Source organism: Bison bison, unplaced genomic scaffold (genome assembly GCF_000754665.1).
Source record: "Bison bison bison isolate TAMUID 2011002044 unplaced genomic scaffold, Bison_UMD1.0 scf7180017864145, whole genome shotgun sequence".
In the NCBI taxonomy this organism is placed as follows: Eukaryota; Metazoa; Chordata; class Mammalia; order Artiodactyla; family Bovidae; genus Bison; species Bison bison.
Genome location: NW_011494717.1, coordinates 3630922 through 3641916, shown reverse-complemented (window position 1 = coordinate 3641916; position 10995 = coordinate 3630922). Strand labels below are relative to the sequence as shown.

The window sequence follows — 10995 nt, the reverse complement described above, 5'->3', positions numbered from 1 at the left end:
TATTCTTTAATTGGGTGAATTGTATAGTATGTGAATTACATCTCAACAGAACTGTTAAAAACTGTTCAATTTACTACATTAGCAGGTCTGATGAGAAAATCTGCATGATCCTATCAGTTGGTGCATATTTATTTATCTACAAACTGGAAGTGGCTTTAGATAATGTTACTGTCTTAACTCCAAAAGAGTCTCTCCACTGGCTACCATCACTCTCATTTCCAAGATAATAGAAGTGATCCTGCATTGTGTCCAAACTCAGGGTAAAATCCTAGAGTGTGGCCCTTACTGAACAACAAATCATGCCTCTCTTAAGAAACCCACTATAAGACATCCAGAGGATACGCTTGGCATAACCCCAGCCTGCAGTTTGTCTTTCTGAGCTTATTTTCCCTCTTGAGTCCAGAGCAATAATGGACCTATGAATATTTCCAGTGAGAAAAGAAAGAAGGATAAGAAGTTTCTAATACACAACTGAGTTTTTTCATGATTAGGCTAGTCAGACCCTGTCCTGGATATAAACTAACTAACCCATGAAAGATAAACAGTTTTACCAGGCAGTTAGAAGATGACATTCAAGAACTTCTCTGGTGGTCCAGTGGTTAAGATTGCATGCTCCCAATGCCAGGGGCCTGGGTTCAATCCCTGGTTAGGGAACCAGATCCCATGTGCCACAACTAACAGTTCACATGAGACAACTAAAGACTGAAAGATCCCATTAGCCACAACTAAGACTTAGCAAAGCCAAATAAGTAAATAAATATCAAAAAAAAAAAAAAAGAAAGAAAATGACAGCATACACTTTTACGGCCTTGATCTCTCCAAGCAGCCAGATAGAGCCCATTCTACAACTTTCAGCTCATCCAACTCAGATAACTTTACAGGAAATGTAAATGTTTCTCTGTGCATGCATGCTATCTTTTAGTCATGTCCAACTCTTTGAGACCCCATGGACTGTAGCCTGCCAGACTCCTCTACCATGGGATTCTCTAGGCAGGAGTATGGAGTAGGTTGCCATGCCATGGAAAGAAATAGAGGAAAATAAAAGAATAGGAAAAACTAGAGATCTCTTCAGGAAAATTAGACGAAGGGAACACTTCATGCAAAGATGGGCACAACAAAGGACAGAAAGGTATGGACCTAACAGAAGCAGAAGATATTAAGAAGAGGTGGCAAAAATACACAGAGAACTATACAAAAAAGATCTTAATGACTCGGATAACCATGATGGTGTGGTCACTCACCTAGAGCCAGACGTCTTGGAGTGCAAGGTCAAGTGGGCCTTAGGAAGCATCACTACAAACAAAGCTAGTGGAGGTGATGGAATTCCGGTTGAGCTATTTCAAATCCTAAAAGATGATGCTATGCAAGTGCTGCCCTCAATAGACCAGCAAATTTGGAAAACTCAGCAGTGGCCACAGGACTGGAAAAGTCAGCTTTCATTCCAATATCAAAGAAAATGAATGCCAAAGAATGTCCCAACTATGGCACAAGTGCACTCATCTCACACGCTAGCAAAGTGATGTTCAAAATCCTCCGAGGTAGGCTTCAACAGTACATGAACCGAGAACTTCCAGATGTTCAAGCTGCATTTAGAAAAGGGAAGGAAACCAGAGATCAAACTATGAACATCCATTGGATCATAGAAAAAGCAAGAGAATTCCAGAAAAATATTTACTTCTGCTTCATTGACTATGCTAAAGCTTTTAACTGTGTGAATCACAACAGACGGTGAGAAATTCTTCAAGAGATGGGAATACCAGACTACCTTACCTGCCTCCTGAGAAATCTGTATACAATTCAAGAAGCAACAGTTAGAACCAGACATGGAACAACAGACTGGTTCCAGACTGGAAAAGGAGTATGTCAAGGCTGTATACTGTCACCCTGCTTACTTAATTTATATGCAGAGTACATCATGTGAAATACTGGGCTGTATGAAACACAAGCTGGACTCAAGATTGCAAGGGAGAAATATCAACAACCTCAGATATGTAGATGACACCACCCTTATGGCAGAAGGGCTTCCCTGGTGGCTCAGACAGTAAAGCGTCTGCCTACAATGTGGGAGACCCGGGTTCAATCCCTGGATCAGGAAGTTCCCCTGGAGAAGGAAATGGCAACCCAGTCCAGTATTCTTGCCTGGAAAATCCCATGGACTGAGGAGCCTGGTAGGCTACAGTCCATGGGGTCGCAAAGAGTCAGACACGACTGAGCCACTTCACTTTATGGCAGAAAGTAAAGAGGAACTAAAGAGTTCCTCTCTTGATGAGGAGAGTGAAAAAGCTAGCTTAAAACTCAACATTCAAAAAACAAAGATCATGGCATCTGGTTCTATCATTTGATGGCAAATAGATGGAGAACCAGTGGAAACAGTGACAGACTTTATACTCTTGGGCTCCAAAATCACTGCAGATGGTGACTGCATCCATGAAATTAAAAGATGCTTGCTTCTTGGAAGAAAAGCTATGACTAACCTAGACAGTGTATTAAGGAACAGAGACATCACCTTGCCAACAAAGGTCTGTATAGTGAAAGCTGTGGTTTTTCCAGCAGTCAAGTGTGGATGTGAGAGTTGAACCATAAAGAAAGCTGAGCACTGAAGAACTGATGCTTTCAAACTGTGGTATTGGAGACAACTCCTGGGAGTCCCTTGGACAGCAAGGAGATCAAACCAGTCAAACCTAAAGGAGATCAATCCTGCATATTCATTGGAAGGACTGATGCTGAAGCTGAAGCTCCAGTACTTTGGCCACCTGATGCGAAAAGCCCACTAATTGGAAAAGACCCTGATGCTGGGAAAGATTGAAGGCAGGAGGAGAAGGGAATGTCAGAGGACAAGATGGTTGGATGGCATTACCAATTCAATGCACATGAGTTTGAGCAAGCACTGGGAGTTGGTGAAGAACAGGGAAGCCCTACGTACTATAGTCCATGAGGCTGCAGAGTCAGATGCTACTGAACAACAATAACAATATTTAAAAAACATTTTTTTATTTATTTGGCTACACTGGGTCTGCCTTGCTACACACAGGCTTTTTCTACTTCTGATTCCTGGGCTTCTCCTTGTGGTAGCCTCTCTTGTTATGGAGCACAGGCTCTAGAAACACAGGCTTCAGTAGTTGTAACAGATGAGCTTAGTTCTCTTGAGACATGTGGAATCTTCCCAGAATATGGACTGAACCCATGTCCCCTGCGTTGGCAAGCAGATTCTTAATCACTGGGCCTCCAGGGAAGTCCCAAGCTTTTTATTTTATCTCCTTTTCCCACTAGACAAGGAACTTCTCAAGAGCTATAGTATTGTTGGCGTTTTTGTGGTTTTCCATTTTCGAGGGCCTCTTATCAGAGTTACTTAGGTAGATGTACTTTCCAACCTATGATGGGTAGTGTTTCATTTTCAGGAGTTCTATAGGCCAATTGGCTCCTTCCCAAGATTGGGTAATCCAGAGGTTAACACCATACCAGGACTCTGTCGTAAGACCTTGTGGTAAAGTCAGATTGTCATACTTATTACTGAGTTTCACTCATATCTGGCCTGGGTTCCAAAATGGATGCCTTTTACAGGACTGCTCATTAGAGTGAGTTTAGTGCCACTCCAGTATTCTTGCCTGGAAAATCCATGGGCGGAGGAGCCTGGTGGGCTGCAGTCCATGGGGTCGCTAAGAGTCAGACACAACTGAGCGACTTCACTTTCACTTTTCACTTTCATGCGTTGGAGAAGGAAATGGCAACCCACTCCAGTGTTCTTGCCTGGAGAATCCCAGGGACGGGGGAGCCTGGTGGGCTTCCATCTATGGAGTCACACAGAGTCGGACATGAATGAAGTGACTTAGCAGCAGTATCATTGCATAGGGTTCATGTCAAATGTTTTTCAGATAACATTGTCACATGGACTTTGGACGTTAGAAGTATATTCCTCCAGTTAGGCACCCGGGTGTGTTTTACTTGTTATTTCAGCCATATTCATGGGAGATGCTTAGGAAACAAATTGCTCAGTGACACCCATAGGACATGAAAAAATTTAAGTACCTCCCTATTGCCTGTCTTCATGGAAGAGGTGGATGGGAAAGTGTAATATAGCCTTTAAAGATTCAAATTTACATCCCAGTTCATGTACCCAGCTCGCCGACATGGAATCAGAAGTTTTGTCTTCGTCCTTGTGTGTTTAAGACCATCAAACCTAACCCCTGGATCTTGTCGTCTTTTGTTTGTTTGTTTGAACCCATTCTCTTTCTCTGAGTGAAACTCTTCAATTGAAACATTACAGTGGACTGTCTGGATAAGGAGCATGTTTTCACCAAATCTTTGGGTTATGATCTTTTCATTTACAATAGACAAATTTTAGATCTTTCATTTACAATAGTTTCTTTTTTCTGGGCTGTGTCAGTGTAGGCACTATGTCAGTTTGAAAAAAGAACAATAAATTCCATGAACGCCCCTACACAGCACTGTGTGAGCCATCTCTGTCTCCAGAGTTATAGGAACTTGTCCTGCCTCTGCTGCCGAGGCTCCTGGGATTAGAGACCAGCAGACAATCACGCACCACTCTGTATTTCAGGCAATACACATAGATGGACTTTGGAGTGAAGAAATCGTATTTGTTGAAACCTTTGCCCAGAGTTATAAATCTGTGTGCCGCGTGGCAGGGATGTCTCTGAGTCTGGAACAAAGAACAAAGAGCATTTTAGTTAGTCACACTGAGGAAAACACAGAAGCAGCAGAAATCACAGGAGTATTAATAACAGTAAGGTACCCAGCCCCCTCTCCTCCTGAAGGAGCACCTGCCTTTTATTCAACTCCTCAAGTGGATTTCTGAAGCATTCTGGTTCCAGATCTGGACTTTCAAAACAATAAAACTAATTTTGGAATCATGCCCCAGGCCTTGGCGATCCATTTTTAATTATGAGTTTAGAGCTTTCAAGGAATCATAAAACCTCAAGGTGGCCCCAAACCTGGAAGTTAGTGTTTCCTGTCATCATTGGGTTTGGGGGTGCCCTACAATCCAGTGTCACAAAGCCTCTCAGAGGCCCAGTAAGCCCCACAACATTCGGTGGGATCCTTTAAAGCACATGATTCAGAAATATAATTATTTTTTCTTTGTAGAAACATTCTAAATTATGTAAAAGTATTAAAACATTTTCATAATTCCATAACAGCACATTTTGTTCACCATCCTCTTTTGTGATTAAGCTTATAATTGATGTGTTAAATCTTACAGAATAAAAAAGAAAAACGTGTATTTCTACTTTTGATGCTTAAATCCTGAATGCTGCCACTTATTCCAGTAAAACATCAAAGCATGCTTGGACAGGGACCTTGTTGGAGATAGCAGTATTTTACAATAGGGTGTAAAAAATTGCAAAATCAAGCCAGCTCCATGAGAATGTGCACAGCATGACGTTCTCTGTGAAGATCCTGACAGGGCCAGAAAATCCTGCACTCGTAATTGCCTAAATTCCACTGTCATCACTTGCCAGGCACAGTCCATAATCAGTGGAAGGATTCCGGAGGTGTGTGATATGACCCCTGAGTTCTTATCACAGACACTAAAATTCAGACAATTAAATCTGAAAGAAGGCAATCTAGAGTAGGTGAAAACAGAGTGATTGACGTGTGTGGATTTGTGTTGATCTTGCGCTGATTAGAGCTGCCAACGGAAGCCTCCTGCTGCCCTGAAGAGGTAGAGAGGCAGATCTTTGGAGGCAAGATTCTCATGTTATCTGATGTTATCTGGGCTTAGAAGAGAGTTCTGCCAAGAACGGGGATTTGCTAAGTGTGAAGCTAAACTCTGTTGGCCTTAACCTCATGACTTACTGAGACGATACCTGGTATGGAGTGATCTTTCATTTTTCTGTAGGCTCTGCAGACCTGGTGGGCTATCTGAAGGCACGTCTGCTTGCAAACAGTCACACCCTGAATGTGGGATACATGGGTACACCCTTGCCTTTTTCACGTTGCTTTTCATTGCATTCTTCAATGAAGAATTTAACTCTGAAATTTAAAAGAGAAAAAAAAAAAAACTGGCTTATGTCTTGGCTTCAGTTTTGTTATCTGCACAGTAACAGGGTTGGTGGAATGGCATCATCACTGAGTACCCTCCCCAGCCCTGCATTCTCTTCTGTGGACTTCCAGAAGCTAAATGTCCCACGTTAGGCAGGAGCAGTGTAATCACTGCTCCAGGTTCACAGTGCGGGCCTGTTGGAAAAGCTGGGCTGTTTGCTAAAATAATGTTTTGGTGACTGCCCCTCTAAACCCAGTTCTTCACTTGTCAGATACAGTGTTGGAAGTCAGGGCCCCCCAATGAGGGGAGTTCAGAGACACAGGAAAGAAAGGATATGTGGGTGAGAAGCAGTACTTTTATTAAAAAAAAAAAAAAAATGACTTTCTTTTTTATGTTTTTGAGTTTCAGATGCACATTACTTTTGAATTGATTACCAGTTTTGTTTGCATATAATGCATTACCTTAATTTTTAGGAAGTATTTTGTTAGATGAGTTCTACAACAGTTTTCCCTTAATTTCGATATTCTCTTGAAAGGGTCTTTAAAGTGAAATGCATGATACCTTTCAGAAAGCTCCATTACTTAGCTCTCTAACACTGTGAGGTGGGAAGTTATAATTCTTCCTTTTGAATAAAGAGGAAACTAAAACACATAGATTTAAACACATCAGGGAAACAGAATTAGTTTCCTGGTGGCTCAGATAGTAACAAATATGCCTGCAATGCAGGAGACCTGGGTTTGAAGCCTGGGTCAGAAAGATCCACTGAAGAAAGGAATGGCTACCCACTCCAGTGTTCTTGCCTAGAGAATTCCATAGACAGAGGAGCCTGATAGGCTACAGTCCATGGGGTCACAAAGATTCGGACATGACTAAACAACTAACACTCATGCTACAGGATCATTTGAGCACTAATGGTAAAGAGAGTTCCAGAAAAATATCTATTTCTGCTTTATTGACTATGCCAAAGCCTTTGAGTGTGTGTATCACAATAAACTGGAAAATTCTGAAAGAGATGGGAATACCAGACCACCTGACCTGCCTCTTGAGAAACCTATATGCAGGTCAGGAAGCAACAGTTAGAACTGGACATGGAACAACAGACTGCTTCCAAAAAGGAAAAGGAGTACGTCAAGGCTGTATATTGTCACCCTGCTTATTTAACTTATATGCAGAATACATCATGAGAAATGGTGGGCTGGAGGAAGCACAAGCTGGAATCAAGATTGCCGGGAGAAATATCAATTACCTCAGATATGCAGATAACACCACCTTTATGGCAGAAAGTGAAGAGGAACTAAAAAGCCTCTTGATGAAAGTGAAAGTGGAGATTGAAAAAGTTGGCTTAAAGCTCAACATTCAGAAAACGAAGATCATGGCATCCAGTCCCATCACTTCATGGCAAATAAATGGGGAAACAGTGGAAACAGTGTCAGACTTTCTTTTTTGGGGCTCCCAAATCACTGCAGATGGTGATTGCAGCCATGAAATTAAAAGACACTTCTTATTCCTTGGAGGAAAGTTATGACCAACCTAGACAACATATTAAAAAGGAGAGACATTACTTTGCCAACAAAGATCCATCTAGTTAAGGCTATGGTTTTTCTAATAGTCATGTATGGATGTGAGAGTTGGACTATAAAGAAAGTTGAGCACCAGAGAATTGATGCTTTTGAACTGTGGTGTCGGAGAAGACTCTTGAGAGTCCCTTGGACTGCAAGGAGATCCAACCAGTCCATCTTAAAGGAAATCCGTCCTGAATATTCATTGGAAGGACTGATGCTGAAGCTGAACTCTTTGGCCACCTGATGCGAAGAGCTGACTCATTTGAAAAGAAGCTGATGCTGGGAAAAATTGAAGGCAGAAGGTGAAGGGGACGACAGAGGATTGTTTGGTTGGATGGCATCACCAACTCAATGGACATGAGTTTGGGTAAACTCTGGGAGTTGGTGGTTGGCAGGGAGGCCTGGCATTCACCGTCCATGGGGTCACAAAGAGTTGGATGCGACTGAACTGATCTGAACTGAATGGTAAAGAAGCTCACCTGGCAATGCAGGAGGCATAAAAGGTGTGGGTTTGATCCTCAGCTTGGGAATATACCCTGGAGGAGGGCATGGCAACCCATTCCAGTATTCTTGCCTGGAGAGTCCCATGGACAGAGGAGCCTGGCAGGCTACAGTCCACAGGGTCGCAGAGTCGGACATGACTGAAGCAACTTAACATGCATAGGATCAGTTTAAGATGCACAGATGACACTTCTGTTGAGGAGAAAAGGGACTTTCCAGCATGAGTGAAATCACATGGATTTAATACCCTACAGATGCTGCTCTAAGGCAGGTATCTGATTGTGGCAGCATCTGGATAAATACCCAGACAATTTTGTTTTCCCCACTAGGTGTCTTTGTTTTATTAGGCTTACTGCCTTAAGCCAACTACCCGGTCCTTTGTTTATTCTTCAGCTCTGACATCCCATCAGTTCAGTTCAGTTCAGTTCAGTCACTCAGTTGTGTCAGACTCTTTGCGACCCCATGAGCTGCAGCATGCCAGGCCTCCCTGTCCATCACAAATTCCCAGAGCCTACCCAAACTCATGTCCATTGAGTCAGTGATGCCATCCAACCATCTCCTCCTCTGTTGTCCCCTTCTCCTCTTGCCCTCAATCTTTCCCAGCATCAGCGTCTTTTCAAATGAGTCAGCTCTTCGCATCAGGTGGCCAAAGTATTGGAGTTTCAACTTCAACATCAGTCCTTCCAGTGAACGCTCAGGACTAAGCTCCTTTAGAATGGACTGGTTGGATCTCCTTACAGTCCAAGGGACTCTCAAGAGTCTTCTCCAACACAACAGTTCAAAAGCATCAATCCTTTAGCGCTCAGCTTTCTTTATAGTCCAACTCTCACATCCATACATGATCACTGGAAAAACTATAGCCTTGACCAGACAGACCTTTGTTGACAAAGTAATGTCTCTGGCTTTTTAATATGCTGTCTAGGTTGGTCATAACTTTGCTTCCAAGGAGTAAGCATCTTTTAAGTTCATGGCTGCAATCACCATCTGCAGTGATTTTGGAGCCCAAAAAAATAAAGTCACTCACTGTTTCCACTGTTTCCCCATCTATTTGCCATGAAGTGATGGGACCAGATGCCATGATCTTACATGATCTGACATCCCATAAAGGTTGGAAATTGAACCACACTCAGACTAAAATTGTGTATCTTTAAAATCTCCCTGGGGTGCAGAGTGAAATCAAATCAACAGTGGATGGAAAGCTAACTGCCCAGGAAGCATCTCAGGACCTCAGGTAAGTTAGGTCATCTCTGACCTCTTCCCTGAAGGCTTAACCCTGAGGGTATGAAATGGAATTGAATAAGGGGATCTGCATTCTCCAGAGATCACAGATGAAGGGGTCAAGAAAACAAGATCCATCCCCATATACCAGAGAGCAACTTTCAGTAGTATAAATCCGTTCAGTAGAATATTTGTTATAGAATCAGAGAACTCGAAGAAACTCCATTAAATCATCCAGTTTATAAACTGCTTTCAAATAATTCACAAGAATTCATTTAATTATTTCTTGCACCACCAGGCATGTACTGGAATGGAATCCAACCCATACTGTTTTTTCAAAACAGATAATCTCAAAATATCCTTTGGTCATCTTTTCCAGTCTCATCAGCATCAGCCACCCAGTTAATATCTAACCTAAATCACTCCTGCTACTTATTTAAGCCTTTATTTTCTTTGACACCTACGAGATATGGGAAAACAGCAAGTATCCTTTTCTGGAAACTTCTCAATTCTGTGATTCAGAGTGAATAGAGCATGTAGGGAAGAATCTCAAAGAACATAGATTGTTTAATTCTCCCATTAAGAACTGGGAGTAAAGTAATGTATTTTACTTTCCCATTGATTAGCTTTGTGGTCTTGGACAAGTGATATACCACCCTTAAGCTTCAATTCTTTCTCTCATAATAAAAATATAACTTTTAAGCTGAAGATTATTATAATGAATTAAAGGGGTAATTTATGCAAAAAAAAATGTATCAACTGTGAAGTGTAATCCAGATGCCAGATAGAGTAAAAATTGTTCATTTATTTTCTTTGGATAAATGTCTATTTAGGTCTTATGCTAATTTTGATTGAGTTTTGTTTGTTTTTTGTTTGTTTTTTGGGGGTTTTTTTTTGATGCTGAGTTGTATGAGCTTTGTGTGTTTTGGAAATTAAACCCTTGTTTGTTGCATCATTTACAAGCATGTTCTCCCATTTCATAGAATGTACTTTCATTTTGTTGATGGTTTCCTTTGCTGTGCAAAACCTTCTAAGTTTGATTAGGTCCCATTTATTTATTTTTGATTTTATTCATTTCACCTTAAGAGACTGATCTAAGAAAATGTTGGTATGATTTATGTCCAGGAATGTTTTGCCTCTATTCTTTTCCAGGATACTTATGGTAATGTCTTATACTTAGGTCTTTAAACCATTTTGAGTTTATTCTTGTATGTGGTATATGGGAGTGTTCTAATTTCATTGATTTACATGTAGCTGTCTGGCTTTCCCAGCACCATTTATTGAAGAGACTGTCTTTTCTCTCTTGTGTATTTTTGCTGCCTTTGTTGAAGATTAATTGACCTTAGGTGTGTGGGTTTATTTCTGGACTCTATTCTGTTCCATTGATCTATATGTCTGTTTTTATGTCAGAACTGTGCTGTTTTGATTACAGTAGCCTTTCAATGTTGTCTGAGTAGACAGCATCCTTAAACACCTATTTGAAACTGGAAGCTGAGAGGCATGGCATAGAGAAAACCAAAAAACTGAGTATTGATTGACACATTATCTGGGGTAAGCTGAGAGAAGCAGGAATAAATCATTAATGTCATCGGGTACCAACAGTTTAATGTCAGTACAGAGGTGTACACTGCTGGATAATTATTTTCAGTATTCCAAAAGAAATATTAACTGCTCTGCTTTGGTGATGGCAGAAAGAGGTGATCGTGGTGGGTTTTA

At 41.4% G+C, this 10995-nt stretch overlaps 1 long non-coding RNA gene across 1 annotated transcript in view; it reads right to left on the bottom strand.

Moving 5' to 3' along the window:
• Nucleotides 1-3767: 3767 nt before the first annotated feature.
• LOC104989019 overlaps nt 3768-10995 on the bottom strand; it is a 24036-nt gene continuing 16808 nt past the window's right edge. Inside the window, exons 2-3 of the long non-coding RNA XR_825310.1 lie at nt 5823-5988; nt 3768-4657 (exon numbers count right to left, since the gene is read on the bottom strand). This is a non-coding gene — a long non-coding RNA (uncharacterized LOC104989019). The remainder of the gene's footprint in view (nt 4658-5822; nt 5989-10995) is intronic.